This window comes from Phalacrocorax carbo, chromosome 2, assembly GCF_963921805.1.
Source record: "Phalacrocorax carbo chromosome 2, bPhaCar2.1, whole genome shotgun sequence".
NCBI lineage: Eukaryota > Metazoa > Chordata > Aves > Suliformes > Phalacrocoracidae > Phalacrocorax > Phalacrocorax carbo.
The window spans coordinates 19,740,890-19,760,566 of record NC_087514.1 but is presented as its reverse complement, the minus strand read 5'-3'; positions in this window follow the sequence as shown (position 1 = coordinate 19,760,566).

Below are 19,677 nucleotides of genomic sequence, written 5' to 3'. Positions count from 1 at the left end.
ACCAGTGCTCCATCACACCAGTGGTATGATTCAGGTATAACTGAAAAAAAGAGATTTCATTATTTCAAGAGACAGTACAGAAAAATTTTTACTGGAATGCTGAAATATGAATTGCAACTCAATCTGTCTGTTGTGGGAGTTGAAAAATTTGCTTTAGCAGAAAGCCAGCTGTTACAAAAACCTCTTTTATAATATATTTTCCTGATCTTCTGTACTCCTCGTGTTGAAAGCTGTGATTTTATGGCAATTGTGTTGTCACTTTTCCCAGCTGGACTATTGTGATCTACAGGAAAAAGCTGGGATGTGCGGGTCCCAAAATTGGTCCCTATCTTTCCGAATAGCCTTGATTCTCTTCTCACAGTAATGCTTCAAAATCAAATGATTGTAAGTTACTGGGATTTCTGACACATTTTATTTCCAAATTTTTAAAGTGTTTTTATCTGATATATTGGTCTGTATTTGGAATGTAAAATTGGAATGGCTCTCCTGGACCTTATGCGGTAGAATAGAGGGAAAAGGTTAGGTAATAGTATGATAGGTGGGACATATCAAGTGAAAACTTTCTTTGGGGACTTCTTCACGGTTTCCAGCAGCACAGGGACATGACGAGCCAGAAGTTGCATGGAGCCTAATATGTTTAATAACCTTTCATGATGCTGCAAAATAATTTTTTAACTAATTTCTGTTTTGATGCCTCTAACAGTTTGTGTAAGGTTCTCCACAATTTAACTGTGCACTGGGTGAAAGTTACCATACAGTTCTATTAAACCTTCCTTTGTTCTGGTGCTGTGACCGCTGAATAATGGGGTCCCGGTCATGTTGTCAGCACCATTCATGACTTTGCTGACATCTGCCATACAGTATTTTCCATGGAAGTGGTCGGTTTCAATAATATATCTTTTTTATATGCATCCAAGCTTTGTGAGTAATACATCATATCAAGGGTTAAAATTAATGGATTTTGGCAGTTCCAGTATTTCACCATTTGTCTGTTGAAAATTTTGGACTCGGTGCAAGCCATTGAGCCCTGAGCTCCATTGCATTTAACACCAGATATAATCTGTATCATAAACTCAATTCCCTTGACAGATCAAAAGTCACTTCCTTAAAATGACAGTGTGTGCTGGTTTTGAATGGGATAGAGTTAATTTTTTTTCCATTGTAGCTTGTATGGGGCTATAGTTTGGATTTGTGCTGGAAATAGTGTTGGTAATGTTTTTGTTACTGCTGAGCAGGGCTTACACAGAGTCAAGGGCTTTTTCGCCTCTCACAACACCCCACCAGCGAGTGGGCTGGGGGTGCACAAGAAGCTGGGAGGGGACACAGCCGGGACAGCTGACCCCAACTGACCCAAGGGCTATCCCACACCCTATGGCGTCATGGTCAGCATATAAAGCTGGGGGAAGAAGGAAGTGGAGGACATTTGGACTGATGGCATTTGTCTTCCCAAGTGACTGTTTTGCAAGATGGAGCCCTGCTTTCCTGGAGATGGCTGAGCACCTGCCTGCCCATGGGAAGTGGTGAATGAATTCCTTGTTTTGCTTTGCTTGCATGAGCGGCTTTTGCTTTACCTGTTAAATTGTTTTTATCTCAAACCATGAGTTGCCTCACTTTTACTCTTCCAGTTCTCTCCCCCATCCCACTGGAGGGGAGTGAGAGAGCAGCTGTGTGGGTCTTAGTTCCTGGCTGGGGTTAAACTATGACATGATGGTACTGGCTAGATCCTCTGTTGAATCCTCCCATTTGGTTAGTGTGAAGCAGTGCTCTTAGGGAGCAGTTGTAGTTCTTTTACAATCTAGTTATCTGAAGCCTATCCTTCTTTCATATCGTCTGGGAGCTGCTCTAACCTCACTCTTGCAACAACAGGTGAGAAAAGATGAAACCTAGAAATTCTCTAGACAAGCTTCTGCTGTTTCCTTTGGCAAGTGAAATAAGTGCTTATTAGAACAGCTTTATTTCCTGCAGGGATAGTCTGCTTTTCTTGTGGAAATGGTCCAGCTGAAACCAGCTAGAGCTCACTTTCTTTGAGCTAGCTGCATGGAACAGACAGATCAGAAGAAGATACAATTTGGTTCACATTGTGTGAAAACAGTGTAAGAGAGTATGGAATCAGGGCTATGTTAAGAAAGATGTTTTCAGTATCTTTGAACACTACCCACTTTCAGACCCTATTTATTTTCTTGCCTTTTACAATGTGGTAGGAAGTAAAAAAAGAGTAGCTGGGGAGGTAGTTCTGTAGAGCAACCTACACATATGAGCAGTTTTATTTTCAAAGTAAGGGCTAACTTTACATCCACCAACTGCATAGGAAAGCAAGTTGCTGATATTTTCTGCTGAAATTGTATTGGAAATGGGCTTTAATATATAAAAATGAGTTTACCAAACAGTGTATGTAATGCTAGGCTGAATGCTACTTCTGTTTTTATTAGATTGGTGAAGGGGATTATTAAGAATTTTCAGATTTTAATTTTAGGTGCATTGTGCCAAATGCCCCAAAGTTCTCAGAGACAAATAAAAGATATGCGATCAGACGTGACTGTTTACCTGCCTAATGCATTTTTTAGGAGCTATTACTCCATTCTCCTATCACTGAACAGGCACAACCCAGCAATGCCAAGGAAGATTACATACAAATATCAAAAGGAAGAATACTTCTCTTTAAATAGGGACATGGTTTGTTACTCTGAAGGAAAGCTCTCATGACTTAGTATCCAAAATAATGCCTTATTCAAAAGATATTTTAAAATAGATCAGAGTGAAGGCATTCAGCACAGGATGAGATTTAAATCAATCAATCTGAGATTTAAATCCATATTTTCAGAGACAGAATTAACTTCTTTACAGAAAAATTTTTCCAGTCCTCACCAAAAGAGTCTAAAGTTTTTAAATGCATGCAAACAATCTATGTACTGTTCCTGCCCAGGACTAGTTTTATTCAGCAGCTAAGCTCACTGCTCAGTCAGCCAACTAGCAAAGCCTTTGGTCTCCTTCTTAAGTAAACTTGAAATTACATATCCTTCAGATGAAATATTCTAATTTGGCAAATGTCAGTTCCTTCCTGCTAGCAACTCACATAAACTTTGCAGCTTCTAGATCCATTTTGTATGCATTCTTTCCCATGGCCTGTTCCAATGGCTACACTTTGCTATTTATGTTTCCTCACTGTTTTCCCCTGTGCTTATTTACCAGACAAGTTTTTTCTTTCCTTCAAGACCACTCATACCTTATTACCTGAGTTATTTCTCTAGCTGTATCTAAACTGAGTTGCAAGTGCTTACCTTAGCACACTGTACGCTGTTGATGTCTAGACAACAGTGCAAGAAGCTGGCTGGACCACCTTCTGGGTCCCTCAGGAATTTCAAACCAACATTGATGCTCACTGCTCTTTTCCATGGACAGTTGTGACATTCCCATATATAACTTGGCGTCATTAATGTTAACAACATCTTGACAGGTTTTCTCAAGATGCATCATTTGCTTGTAAATGAAGGAAAATGTAGAGGGTCTAGCTGGGATAGGGTTAATTTTCTTCATAGCAGCCCATATGGTGCTGTGTTTTAGCTTTCTAAGTAAAATGGTATTGGTAACAGACCAATGTTTTAGTTGATGCTAACAGTGCTTACATAGCGTCAAGACCTTCTCTGTTTCTCACTCTGCCCCCCCCAAGGAGTAGGCTGAGGGTGAACAAAATGCTGGGAGGGGACTCAGCTGGGACAGCTGACCCAAACTGAGATACTCCATTCCGTATGACGTTGTGCTCAGTGATAAAACTGAGGAGGGGAAGTCTTTTGAAAGTAGCCATTTCTCAGAGACTGGCTGGGCATCTGTCTGCTGATGAGAGGTAGTGAGTGATTGCCTTTGCACCGCTTGCTGTTTTTGTGGTTTTTTTTTTTTTCTTTTTCCCCCCCTTCCCTTATTAAATTGTGTTATCTCAACCTATAAGCTTTTCTTGCTTTTGTCCTTCCTATTCTCTCCCTCATCATGCCATGGGGGAATAAGCGAGCATCTGCGTGGGGTCTTAGCTGCCAGTTGGGTCAACTCACCGCAGGAAGGAACACTGATGTGCTGCTGCAACATTGTACTTGGTTAGTAAAACCAAGTATATGAAAAAAGTAATGCATGTTCTTCTCTTCAGAACATAAAAACCTGTACAGCTGTTACCATTTTTTTACACAGCATTGACTTTCTGATGACTCTTCACTATTCTCTTATGATGAGAAAAAAACACTTCTGTAAGCTACACTTTGTGGAGAGACCTCTGTATGCAGGTGAATTCAGAGACACTCTGAGCAGAAAGATCTTGCAAAATGCACATCTTTTTGTTGTCCAACTTCAAGATAATCCTCTATTTATATAGTTGAATAGCTGGGAAGGGAAGAGTTCGAGAGAGAAATGTCATATAGTCAGGGACTTTTTCTCTTCTAAAGGTGCAAACAAGACAGAGCCAGGCTCTTTTCATAGATTTATAGAACCATAGAATCACAGCATGGTTTAGGTTGGAAGGAACCTTTAAAGATCATCTAGTCCAACCCTCCTGCCGTAAGCAGTGACGTCTTTCACTGGATTGCTCAAAGCACCATCCAACCTGACCTTGAACACTTCCAGTGATGGAGCATCCACAACTTGGTGGGCAACCCTTATTGTAAAGAATTTCTTCCTTATATCTAAGTTAGATCGGTCATCTTTTAGTTTAGAGCTGTTACCTATTATCCTGTCACTACAGACCTTGGTAAAAGTTCTCTGTCTTTCATTCTTATAAGCCCCCTATAGGTATTGGAACATTGCATTAAGGTCTCCCTGAAGCCTTTTCTTCTCCAGACTAAATAACCCCAGCTCCCTCAACCTTTCTTCACAGGAGAGGTGTTCCAGCCCTTGGATCACTTTCACATCCCTTCTCTGGACTCACTAAAGCAGGTCCACGTCTGTCTTGTGCTGGGGCCCCCAGAGCTGGATGCAGCACTCCAGGTGGGGTCTCACCAGAGTGGAGCAGAGGGGCCTCCCTCAACCAGCTGGCCACACTGCTTTTGATGCAGCCCAGGATACGGTTAGCTTTCTGGGCTGCAAGTTCACTTTGCCAGTTCTTACCTAATTTTTTATCCACCAATATCCCCAAGTCCTCCTCTGCAGGGCTGCTCTTAACCCATTCGTTGCCCAGTCTGCATTGATACTGGGGATTGCCCCGATCCAGGTGGAGGACCTTGCATTTGGCCTTGTTGAACTTTATGAGGTTCACATGGGCCCAGTTCTCAAGCCTGTCAAAGTCCCTCTGGATGGCATCCCTTCCTTCTAGCATATCAACTGCACCACTCAGCTTGGTGTCATCTGAAAACTTGCTGAATGTGCACTCAATCAAGAGTGAAAAAGCTCTTTGAGGAATTTGTTACTAGTTATTTTTTCAATAGCACACCTTAGCAGATATGGAAGACAATGCTCTTTTAAACTTTAAACATCTCTCAGGCAATAAAGTCCATACTCTTCAAAGAAATTGACTCCTGAATCAATGAATGTTCATTGTGTTTTGCAACACATTGTGACCTTCTGGTGGCATACTGGACAAAAGAATGATCCTGTTTTTATAAGCTTTAATTTTGCCTGTATTTTTCCCACTTATAAAAGGATAGAAAGTATAACAGCCAGCAGCAAGATCATCTTCTTTAAAAGTGATATGATCAATTCCAGCCTATTAAAAATATTACTTACACATATAAAACAGTAGCAATGGAAAATAATTATTTTATGCAAAACTAATAATTATTTTTTAAGAATCTGTATGACACCAGCAAAGTATCAACATTGCAGTTACCTCTGGCAGCTTTAGGATATTGAGTCATTCATAAAACTTGTTTATTGTAATAACTTACATATCTGCACTGAATGAAAAAGATCCAACCCATCTATCTGTGTATTTAACAATTCAGTCTACAGCACTCAAGAGGCAAAATAGCTGAGCATCCTATAACAAACAGGAGAACCAGAACGGGCATGTCTTCATGAAGAGAAAAACATCGTTACGGAAATAACTTTAGATGAATTAATGCAGTGCAAAAGAGAAACGTGTTCAGGCAACTTCATCTCTGCTGCCATTCTCTGCTGACTTTAAGTGGGGTTTCTTTGTCCCACAGTGATGCAGTTTATACTTTATGTGTTGAATAATTTCCTTCAATTAATAAAGAAAAAAACCCTGTACTTGGCATAGCATGTAAGGTGACTCTTTACCATCTTTTTATTTATTCCAAGTATCTTAAAGGCCTTTAAATTTGCAAAGTTAATTTGGGTATATTGGCTAACCTTGCATATATCCTGTAGCAAGAATAATTCATTTTGTAAGAGGAACTGTGGTTCTTAAGTGGCTATTATGTGTAAATTGACTTCCTGTGTACACGACTGACTGTAATTGGCTAACTTTGTCTATGAAAAGCTGAGGTTTCTTTGCCCTGCCAGTAACCTTTAGCCTCTTCAGTCAAAGAAGAGAAACAGGAGCTTTAAAGAAGCAGTTAATTATTAGTTTTTTACACCTCTGCTTTAGGATGGGATGAATCACACCTTACACAGGTCCATTTGTCTCCCCTGATGGCAAGGGAAGGGTAGACAACAGCTGAGATAAGGTATCAACACTGTAGATGTCTGTGGTTTCCCAGATGAATCTGACTCTAGAGTTTTTTACTTTTTAAAAAAATGTTTTTGTAAAATCAAAATAATTCTTTACTATTTAAATCACTATAGTTATTAGTTCTTGCTTACCAACACAAAAATTTATTACCAGTGTATAACATGTTCATTTTGATAACTGAAAATATTTTGTATTTTTGAAATAACATCATTTGTTCTGGATGTCACAAATAATTTTAGAATTGCAATATTTGGTTAATCCTCACAGTATCACTGTGAAATAGGTAAGTACCATTATGATTAAATAATGGTAGTTAATTGCTGCCATGTGCAATTAAGCCGTACTACCCTAGGACACATCGTTCTTCCAGGTGACTGAATGTTTAGAGGGATCTGGGTCATATAGGACTTCATGATAAAGTACTGAACTTCTTGGGGGAGGCATTCATTGCTGCTTCTGCGTGCATAGAAAGGAAAGTGTGTTTGCTGACTTCTTAGCTCATGCACTGGAGCTTATTTGTGCTGGGTGAGGAGTCTTTGTCCTCTGGAGAGCTTTGGGAATGCAATTCTGAGAAAACTTCCATGGAAAGAAACAGCCCTTGTTCCTCAATTTCAGCCTGTCACATCTGCATAAATAGTACCTCATTAACTGATCGTAATAAATTTTCCAAGGTTTTCCAATAGACCAAGAACATCACCTGAACATTCACTGGAACAGTTCCCTCGTTTCATACACTGTGGGATGCACACTCAGCTGTGGATGTAGGGCCTAATGAAGTTTCTTTACTTTTTATTTTTTGTAAGGGAAGACTGGATTCTAAATAATCTAGTCACATCTTATTACATCTGAACAGTAATAAGCAATCATCATAATGTCTGTTCAATAGCTAAAACCCCCCTTCTTTATTGTAGGCTTTACTGTGCAAAATAAATCATCTCACAGAAGATTCCCACGCAGCATTAGTAACTTCTTGATTTGGTTGGATGCATGTAGCAAGAGGAAATAATGGTGTATAAGCAAATGTTTGAAAGTAATCACCTCAAACAACTGCAAAACTAGATAGATTAGTATTGATTCCCCTCATACACAGTATTCCAATTCCAGTTGCTTCAGTATCAATGTCTTTGGTTTTCACATATTAAAACTCTAGCAGGCAATGCTTTTATAATTGTCAGTAGGTGTATGTTTATGGGTATAAGTCTGTCAGAAAAAATCTGTTTAATGTCTCTAGTTTTTGTACATCCTTCATTGTTGTCAGACAGCATTTCCTAGGGGTAGTGATGGGCATGCTGATCGATTTCACTCCTCTCTTCAGGCTGCATGAGACTTGGTATAGCTTCGATGTAATGTTTACAAATAAGAGAGAACTCATAATCTATTGGACTCCAGGAAGTCTCCTTAGGTAGTGCCAATAATGAATTCACAGATGATAGTCTCAGAGGGCTAAATGCTCAGATTTTGTGTTCCACTGACAGTTTCCAAAGGAATTTTGCAACACTGACTCACTTGACTGTGACTTTTAGGGTTCGAAAGCCTGTGGACCATTAGAGGATCTCTGAGAGGGTGGAGGTTGGTATTTAGAGCACTGAAAGTGAAACCTTGTGCTCAGCTTGCCTGGGAGCTAACACAGTTGAATTCTCCTCTAGACAGTACTGTAATACAAACCATTAGTAACAAAGAATATTATAGCAGTAATAACCTTAAATGTCAATAACACTTTAAATAACCATGAGTAACCATAAAAGACTACAGTCATGTTGACATCTGAAAGGGAATTAGAATCCAGAAAGAAAGGGTAATCTAATTGTAGTATCCAAATCTGCTCTTCAGTAACCCTGTTTATGCTGTGCTCAGGTTTTGCCTAAATGGAATGGTAGAAAGCTGAAAGACTGGCCATGTTCTCTTATCTTTCCTATACCACTGCTTCGTCTCCATAATTTCTTTCCTTTTCACTCTGATTTCCACTTACCTTAATCAGGCTGCTGCCTTTGATAGCTCTCAACTTTTGACTCAGTTGAAAAATTCCTGAGAAAAGGACCTGCAGCTAAGAATGCTGTAAAACTTCTAATAAAAAAAAAACCCGTGTAACTTCAATGTGCAAATAAACTCAGTCATTTCAGGGAGAAGCCTTGAACTGAAGCACATGTATGTTTTTCTGTAACTGAACATATATAATAATCCTAATCAAAGAGATTGTGTGCTTGATGAATAATTGGTGTGTGATTCTGTAAAATAATCCTTTTTTGATTTGGCTTTGAAAATATAATTAAATGTATGTGCTTTTATTAGTGTTTTACTTGATCATTTATAGTAGGAATAATTTTTGATAATCAGTAAAAATGTCTTAAAAGTAAACAGCAGAAATATTGACCAAAGGCTACTGAGCTGTGAATTCTCTGTGAATTCATAGATACTGTGAATGGTCCTTCTCTACACGATTGTTGCTTGCCACAAAGCACAATCTAGGGTTCTCACCTAGATTTCATTTGCTTTAAATTCCACTCATACAACTAACAAAATTCCTCTGATCCACTTCATCAGTTTTAACTAGATTTCTGTGATTTGTGGAACAAGCGTTGTCTTAAGGAATTCTTTCAGATTTAGCTATTGTTTTATTTTCACTTGAATGCCCTTCTGCATTAAACTAGTGAGTGGCTGCATCCTGTGTTAGTTTTTGTGTCCCTTTCCTTATGTCATCTTTTGCCGCCTTGCCTTGCCTTCCCAAATTTTTGTCCTGAGATCATCAGGTTTAATAACTATATTGAGCTGTATGAATCAACTCATTCCTGCCCCTTTCTTGCCCATGTTTTATTGACTTCCAGAACTTTGGCATATCAGGGCTGGATTCATTCATTGGAGCTGGCTCCTTTGAGCTGCTTCAGCAACACAATACGCCTGCCAGACCCTTTAAGCTGCTCTGGGATAGAGTCTGCCTGTGTGTGAGGGAAACTTCTGCTGCTTACTTCCCTCAAACCATTTCCCTTTCAAGGCTCCAACTGAAATATATGGCTAAATCCTAGCTGCCAGGCTGGAGTCTCTAGACTGGATGTCATTAGCTAAATCTAAGAAAGGCATTTTTCTGGAAAGTGGTTTATAGCAAATTCTATCTCTGGCTTTTTTTTTTTGCTTATGATGTAGTATATGACTTCTGAAAAAATGCCCTGTTTTCCAAATCAGCTTTCAAATTGTCCTGATGAAGGTTTATGGTCTGGATATGTCAGAGAAGGATCTTTCTCAAATTATTTTTCCCTGTTGTTTTCCTGCACTTGACATGTCATATTCAGCTCATCTGCTTCTTGCCATAATCTTACTTACCTGTGTGCATCTCATACCACCTTACATGTACAAACATGTTTCTGCTTCTTAGCCTCCACTTGCTTCCTTGGGAAAGCATGGATCTTTGATAGGGTTTGCATCACATCTGCTAGTCCTAAGCAGATATCTCAGGTACCCTTAGGAATATCAAATTGCAGTAGATGCCTGCACTTTAAAAAAGTGAGTTAAGCCCAAAATATCCATGTTAAAAGAATAAAATGCTTTATAGTTAAATGAGTAAAATTTCAAATATAGAAAGTCAAACCTCAGAAAAATTTCATCTAAGGCTAGTTATTAATTTTACCCTACCCAAAGATTTTCCTTAAAATGAAAGCATTACTTTTACTGAAGCAATTCCTGTCTGGCTGTTTTCACTCTTTTTCTTGGTTGTGAGGTATCAGCCCCACCTAGTGAATGATTAATGAATTCTTAAAATACAGCACACCAGAAGACTTATAAGCCAATGCTCAATTTTTTCTGGCCTATATCTTCTTTTGTTCCTCCTAAAGACCTCAGTGACCCTTGATTTCATTGAAGCAGTATGTAAAATATAGTAGTGGAATTGAAAGCAGAAAAAGGCCCAATGTCTTGCTCTCATGTTTTGCAAGATTAGTTATAACCCTCAACAGTTTTAGCACTGTGGTATGATTCAGAGTAGCAGGAGCATCACAGCAGTACAGTTTTTGAAGCACAGAAGAGAGGAAGAATACTCATGTGTTTTCTAAAGTTGTCAAAGAGGAAAATATGCTAACGTGTTAAATATATCACCTAACTAAGCGGTTATGCCGTAATCAGTGCACTGAAATATAATTGGGAGGCAAAGTACTAAGAGCAAGTTTAAAGGTACTGGGGCAGATTCTTGGTTGGAATAAATTGGAACAAGTTGAAATAAATTAGAATAAGCTTCTTTGGCTTAAGGCATTGCTTTTATGCATCTGCTTGCTAATACTTGAAGGAAAGGTCTTCCTGACAGGAAATAATTGTTTCTGCTGTTCCACCCAAAGAGTTTATATGCCATTTGAAGAATTTAAAACAGCATGGGTTTGAATTTAATTTAGCTTAAATTTAAATTGAACAATTGATTTTTTTTTAACTCTGATTTAATTTTGCACGGCAGCAGAATAGCTTAGAACATATCCGAAACATCAAACTTCTGAAACTACATGAAGAGGCTTTTAAGGGACCTAGTTTTACAGGCTTAAGTACTTAGGTTAAAAGGTTCGTTTTCCTGGTTTTTCTCTGTAGTACTTTATTTCCTAATTCTGAGAGGAGGTTTGGTACAAAACAAGTTTTGAAAGCACTAGAAAGAGAGTTGACCCTCTCTAGAAGAAGATGAAGGGCAAGGATCTGCAGCTGTGAGCTACAGATCTCAGCAGCATAGGTGAGATTTGGCCTTTACCTGGGAGATCCAGATCCAGTGAGGACATGTTCCATTTGTGCATCACTTGTGCATCAACATGTGCACTGCTAATGGCATGTACAATCTGTATCTTACAAACAGGGAGGATTTTGCCTATACTGTTTTTCTACAGGCAATGTGTTCATATGTGATGCTGAATAGCCCAGATATGGAGGCAATTGCTAAGAAATTCTGTGTTACATTTTTGCACCCTCAAAGCTCATTTGAACAGTGTCTCTCTAGATTTCTTATAGTAGACAGAGAGGAGGGATAACACATTAACTACAGGGAGAGCCTAGGGAAGTTAATCTAATTGAACCACTTGAAAAGGGCACCAAAGTTTACCTGCCGTTCATAAGCAGGCCACTAGTATCTGTTAATTTCATTTAAAAATCTTGATTAGACAAGACTTGGAACGTCAGAGTCGCAGGATGAGTGAGGTTGGAAGAGACCTCTGGAGGTCATCTGGTTGAAACCACCTGCTCAGTTTCAGTTTGTTGCACTTCATTCCATGTTAGGGATGCTAGATCAGAACCATGATAATGAACAGGCATGTGCTGCTGAAGAGACCTGGGCCTAGTTTGGTGATAGCTAGCAACAAGAAGATGGATTCCTGATGGGAGAACGTCACCTGTTTTATTTAAATGTGAGTCCCTACCTTCCCTTCAGTGTCCTGTACTGGGGTGGAGTTGCCTTGAGGCAGAGGGGAGCTGTGCTCCCCTATTTTGGCCTTTTGAGGCACATAGCATGTGCTGCTGCACATGGGATCCTAATTTAGATGGGGACTGGATCTGGCCTTATTTTTCGTAATGTGATCCCTGCAATATAACTGTAAGATATTCTACCAAAAAGCCAAGATAAGTCACAAACTTGGCTTTTCAGGTATAAACATAAATACTTTTTTACATTATCAGATTCAAATATTTTGGTAAGATTTTTACAGTGTTTCAATAGTGAATAATGTTGAATTTTGTTTTATTAATCTATATTTTCCAGTGCAGGCCAAAGATAATGTTTGTATATCAAATTTTATTCTGTGATAAGATTCCCTCTAACTCAGTTTATGGATAATGACCCATTTATTATGAATCCCAACTTCAAGTTCTACAATTCTTTTTAAAATATCATATTATTTTCCTGTTTTCTGTAAAGTCTTGCCTCCAGAACTCCTGTGATGTTAGACAATAATCTCATTTTCTATTGTAACACAAAGTAAAATAAAAGTCCTGGCTTTCATGTTTCTTAAGAAAGTGTTGATCTTTTGTTCATAATTCAAACCCAAAAGAGAGAATTAAAATAAATTATTTGGTATTCAAAGACATGTTTCTTAAAAGATCTCATGGAATTTGAATGCCTTACATTAGTAGTTTGGCCTCACTGGAGACAGGGTTGGGAGATGAGGTGTGGGGTAAGTGTGCGTCAGGCTTCCTCAGCTGCTCCCTGTCCCCAAACCAGGGGGGAAGTCAACACATTGCCTCAAGGAGGAGAAAGACATGACTTGCCCTGGGCTTTCTGCTTTGAAAATTTTCAAGGACCCTTTACAATTTTACAAAATATCATACTATGCAGAGTTGCAGTGCTGCCTTTTCTCTTAGTTTGCCTGGTACTCCTCAGCAGCCTGATGGGACCTGTTGTGGTGTTTGCATGGCCCCTCATGGCAGAGGAATTGGTAGAATGGTGCCCTGCTCCATGGTGATACCTTATGGTAGAGTAATTGGTAGTTGGTAGTGTGGTGCCCTGCTCCAGGGGGCCTCATGGTGGAGGGCAGGCTGGTGTGGCCCTCTGCTCTGTGGTGATGGCACAACGAAGGAGTTACACACACAGTCAGATTTACAAACACATGCTGATATAACACCTTCTGTTTCATGTTTATGAATGTTTGACCCAAAATGAAACTGAGATTTTCTTAATTCAGTCCAATAAAATAATAGGCTAACATATCCTCCACTCCCATCCAGGGATCTCACATTTTGATTTGGAAATACGTGTTTGATATGAAACCTTCCCTGGGGCCAGGAGGGCTCTGTGGAAGGAGAGCTCTCATCTCTGACAGACTGTTTTTGTCTTCAAGATTATGGTCCACGTCACCTACCCTGAGAAGGCAGAGAGTATGCATTTGAAGCCCACCTTGTGATTAATGGAAATGTAAAGGTTTCGCATGGCAGAGAGGGACTGGCAGTTAAACAGACAGTTGCTCTTCTGATAGCTGGCTGAGGTTTCATAATCACGACCTGTAGTTAGTTATCAATTGCGTGGCCCAATGCCTTGTAAAGTGTTTGTGCTTCAGCAATTTGGCCTCCGTGTGGGAATAAGGGCCTTGAAAAAGGCATATCAGCTTGTGTTACAAGTGTCTTAAGGGCAGAAGCACTCAGAAGTATTTCATAGATATCAAACAGGGAGCATGTGTTCGGGAGCCTTTTCCAGAGGTGGTTATAGCTGACACTTCTACAGGTGAACTGTTATGGCTGTAGCTATTGGTGCTTCAGAGTGGCCAGACTGCTCCTGCTCCTCATTCATGAAGGGTCTGATTATTTCCAGCCATTTGGTAAATCTTTCAGTAAGAAGCTGTTTCTTTTAAGATATAGTAAAAGCTGTTTTTTGTTTGTCATTACAGCTTTCATATATAGCATTGTATGTGAAAGAAGAGGACATTTCAGTTTTGTTTTCTTATTAGCTGTGTGATGATGAGCAGTTTTAGAAGAAATAATTACGTATGCTTCAGCTGATTTCTACTAGGAATGTAGAACTGCTGTGATAGCTGAGCAGAGCAAAAGGAATCAGTGCAAATGTATTGGCAAATGTAATAGTCCAAATCAGCATTAGAACATTGCAAGACTCAAATGGTTAATCAGAGATGAAGAATAATGTTTAGCAAATCATATTTAATTATTCTGTGCAAATTTCCATGTCACTCACTTTTCCATTCCATTATCTGTGAATAAAACCTGATTATATATGAACATGAGATGATTGTCTGCATTTTGGCATGACAGTGCCACCTGCTGTTACATTATGCAGTTTGTATAGAATTTTCTGAGTAATTTAGAGGCTTACTCCCACTTTCAACAGATAGACACATAGGAAAGCTTAGAAGCTGTGGTGCTCAGCTGGTAGCTTCAGGTTGGTATTTGGTTCTATGTTAACATCATTCTTTCTTTTATTTAGTTAATTTGAGAGAATGGAGTAACTTCGTCGGGGGAGACTGAAACACACTCATTCCTCTGAGACATGACTGATGAACATCCATATCTCTTCATGTCCTGTTGAAGGCGGAGTCCACTGGTAGAATGTATGGAATCTATACCATTTCCTCTCATTTTATTCAGGACAATCTCTCTCTAAAAAAGAGTCGAGATGGGCTCTCCAAGTGCCCACAGTATTTGGCATGTGTGCAATGTCTGCAGAAGCATGACTGCAGCTCATGGTGGAGCTAAGGAGCCTTCATACCTGGCTTGCTTAGTACAGTACCGTTAGGCAGTCCTGGACAGACCAAGAGCAGATCTGTTGGTACTCAGGGCACCTTTACAGGATAAAACTTAGGCATCCTAGACCTAAAACATCTCTATGGATTGACACTTTTAATGGGAATTTTAAGAAGCCAGAATTTGGATTAAAGCACCTACAGGAGCAGTTGAGCATCTTATTTTCCACCCTTCATTGTCTTTTTCAACCTTCTCTGCTTTACCCATTATGAAAGTGAAGACTGGAGAGGGGCCAAAACAGCACAAGATATTCATGTTGTGGGTGCACCTTGGAGTTATAATGATCTGCTCTATTTTATTTTCTTTTTCTATTTTTACACTTTTTAACATTCTGTGCGGTTTTTTTCCCTCTACTGAGCTCAGGTTTGCATAAGTGCTGTTAAAACACCAGGATATTTTTCTTGAGTAGTGATAGGTAATTCAGAATCCTACAGTGAAAATGTCAGGGTAAGATTGTTTTTCTCTATGTACATTAGTTTATTTTATCTAGACTGATTTTCATGTGTTACTGCTTACTATCATGTTACTGTTATTTCCCCAACCCCACCCACTGGACTGTTACTGTTAGAGCCCTGAATAACTTTGTGGCATAAGAAAATCGCATCACTTAACTATTTGTTCCTTTTTCCAGATCATTCTTGAGCATATCTAGGGGATCCTGTTGTTATCCTCCTTCCACTGAGAAAAAAAAGTAACTTATGCTTATTTTGTCTTGCTTTTGTTTCACAGCTTTAAAGCAGGTCTTTATTCATATGAGGGATTTCCCTCTTCATGACAGCTTATTGTCTGTAACTAGCTTTGGTGAACAATCCTGTTGAATGCTTCCTGGGGATCCTGGCAGATTACACCAAATAGGTTTTTCTCCAATCGATTTGTAAGGTATGGCTTCTCTTTACAAAGCTATGTTGATTCTTCCTCAATATATTTTCATCCATGTAGCCACTCTTTAATTCTATTTTTTACTATACTTCATAAGAATTTGCCTGGTACAATTTCAGATTTACTTCTCTGGAATTCCCAGAGCCCTTTTTAAAAATTACCATCGTGTTTACTACTTTCTACGCTTGATACTGAGATGGTTTTAAGCGCATGGTTACACATGGCAGTGAATTGATTTCCTTCAGAACTTGTGGAGAATGGTATTGCTTTCCTTTGGCTGTCTTCTTAGCCTAGTTGCTCCATTTACAGTGTCTAAAAATGTAGTCTCAGAATTGCCTGTGATGTCTCATAATTATATATTTGATCAATCCCACATACTCTGTCTCCTAGTTCTGCAACTTTTTAGACCTATCTCAGCATGTCGCAGCATAGCATCTGATGCTGTCTTGGTCAGGCAGTAACACCACAGTGATATCCCTGCCTGTAATAGAAATTCTGTGGTATGAGCTGATACGGCCAATTAATTTTTCCGCTTTGACTTTAAGTAACCTTTTATAAACTACTGCTCTGTTACTAGTACAACAGTGTCTTTCTGTCCCATATAATTTACGTCCTGGAATGGCAATATCTCTGCAAAAATAATATATGCCAATAGTGAAATTTTTAGAATCATTGGGTTTAGTGATGACTATTTCTGAAAAGGCAGTTAAGCACTTATCTGCATTTTCAGACACATATCTAGATGCATTTCAAATTACTAATGTAAGAAAGCTATTTTCCTTCCTTACCAAATAAAATTTTGGTAGTGTTAACCATGTTTTCTGTTACGAAAACTATAGGTATGGGCAATAACGTATTTTCTTAATGCACAACCAATCAAATAACTCTACCATTACTTAAGGGATTAATGATCCACATTGAGAAAATTTCAGAAAGCCTTGTGTTCAGTTTACCTGAGACTTTTTCCTCTGTTGTGGACATCTCCCAGCACAAATTAGCTGATTTCCCTCCTTTTCACTGCATGTGCTTTCAAACCAAGGCAAGGGTTGTCCTATCTTCTTATGTCTATATTCCTCTGTTCCCAGGACTCTGTAGACAAACTGTTTTCTTCCCAGTTATTTGTATGTAAATTCTCCAGAATTTCTCATTCTTATTACTGTCATGGCTATGTCAGTAATGGCATTAAAAAGTCTGACTAATGGAGTTTATGCATACCTACCTTAGCCTTAGTCCTCACAGATTTTGTACTACTGAAGTATCATTAGAAATATTTTAATTCTTCTTGGCAGCTATAGAGGGCTTTGGGTAAAATTCTCACACAAGAGTACACAGAGTACCTGAGATTACAGTTTAAAGTAACTCCACTTATACACATTCTGCTTACAGCATACAGCAATAGTATCTACAAAATCATAACATGTAATAGGGTCTTGTTAGACTTGCTGTTTTCCTTCTAGGTTTCCACAACATAGGTGCTAAGGAAACTTTTGCATATGGAAATTAATTATCCAGTCATGTGTTCCCTTTGCTCATTTCTACTCATGCCTTGTCTCCTGTTTAGCAGGTTGACCCTTAACCGAATCATTTCCCTGTGCGAACGTAAACTGTAGTGAGAGTGCCAAATCATGAGAAAACCAAAGTGTGTGTCTACACAACGCCTAGCTAATTACTTACAGGGGGTGGTTGGAGAATATTTTTGTTTTTTTCCTTAATCATGTAGTTTGTTGTTGGTTTGTTTTTTTTTTTTTGCCAAACTTGCTCTGGAGAGAGACAAGATAATGAATAAATCACTGTTTGTTTGGCATGTTAAGATGGGTAGATTTTTCTGATACTGTCCAAAGAAGATGGAAGTGATACCAAGCAATAATTCTCCTCAACTAATTAATTTGTAGATTAGTGAACTTCACCCTTCCACCCCACAGAAGAATAATGTTTTATGGTTTCAAACATTAAGACAAAGAGAGAATATGATAACAGGTAGGGCATCTGCACATTGAACACTGAATAGCTCCTGTTAGGCACATGAGGTTTGGAGTAAAAGAATAGATTTATAGCTGTGTAGCAATTTGTGCCTCTGAAAGGGGCAGATTCAAGGTTAGAAGCTCCTGCTACCTTCAGTAAATTTTGATCATACCTAGTGGAGCTGATTATTTCCCACAAACCTGAAGCATTCTTCATCACCCCACAGCTCCCTCTGCAGGGGTGAAGGGAGGATTTGGGATATCAGTTAAAAAAAAAAAAAAAAGATAATTAAACAGACTTTGTATATTTAGAACACAGGCAGCTACTGCCGTTTGAAAAGTCTGTTCCACAAACTGTCTACAGCCCATTCATGAATCGGTGCACGGATACAATAGCTGCAACATTTATTACTGGCTTAGATGTGTGAACAAGCACTAGCCTGATAGCTCAAGCGAGGTGAACACTCACAGGAGATAAATGGCCATTTTGTGACATATACCTGTGGTACAGCAAATAAAGAAGAGGAAATGGAGATGCCAGACAAATGCAGCATAAAAGAGACAGCGCAGAGCAGAATGAAATTTCTGTAGAACAGTGGGTGGCACTGTGCACATGTGCTGAAAAAATTCAGCCTGCTGCCTAATATGTGCAGTGTTAGAGAAGGAAAATGAAGGTGACGCTATATATAGTTCAATGTTTTATCCATAAAGAACAGGACTTACATGCATTTAATACTAGGTCTTCATCTTAGGCAAATAATGATGATGGTGATGATGATTATACTTTACAGCTCCATTCAGCCTGCTTTTGGGGGATACCAAAGCACCCTGCAAATGTTAATGAAATCAGCGTAACATTTCTCAGTAAGATAGGTAAACACAATTCCTTTCCTGAAAGGAGGAGATACGGAGTTGTTTTTATTCCTGTCCCTCGAGGGCTTGGGGGAGTGCCCCTGCAGCACGCTGAGCCACCGTAACTCATTTTAGTGCTGGCTGGGGCACTGGACCACACAGCTGTGGAGGGACCAGCTGGCTGCCAGAGGGCAGCTAAGAGGGGGAAAACAGGGTTATAGCACACAGTTAACAAGCCTTGCCTTCTCTCTGCTATCTCCCAACACTCTCTGTGTTGCTGCAGGAACTATTGCGATTGCCTCTGCTCTTCTTAGACAGGAGCCTTATGTTTAGATATCAAAGTGACAAAACACCTTCTGTAATTTTCCAGTGCAGGCCAAGGTACAACATTATGAATACCCGTTTCAATAAATAATCTTCCTACAAAGCAGAACCTCTATTTTATTGTGCCGTACAATGTGCAGAGATGTATATGGAGAAATGTTCTGTGGGAGATCTTCAGATAGTAGAAGGAAAAACTTTATTTGCATAGATCTCTTCCTGATTCATATGTATGTATTACTTCTTGTGTAGACCTAACAGAAATTGCAGTTCCCATGTGAATATATTGAAAATTCTGGCGATACTCCTTTGTATGGGCACAGTGAAGCTGACCTTTTCTACAACTGGTAAGAAATCCAGAATTAAAGTACATTCAGTTATAAGAAATATTTTTTATTCTTTCTTTGCTAAAAATACATATGCATTACAAAAAGATTAATAATTCTATCTAATCTTAGCCAAATGATGAAAGAGTGAGCAACCTAAAACACACATCTGTTAGTTAAACTGTGCCAGATATTTAATGCATGACATGCACAACACATTAAAAAAAGACAATTAACAATTCAAATGTGTTTCCAGACTACTACACAATGATCTGATGGAAGTATGTATTCAGATCATGCGTCCTCTTCCGCAGCTCTCTTCAGCAAAACTACATACCATTGAGAATGTGAAACACAGCCAGATCTAATGTGATAAAGACTAACAAATTAAATCTTTCAGTAATGTAAAGAACTGATTCTTCACAGCCAACCACTGTTCCAAGCAATTTTCCCGTTGGTGTAACAATATTAATGAGGTTGAAATTTGTGACGTAATACAGTAACATTTAAGCAAGGTGTAATTTTCTCTTGT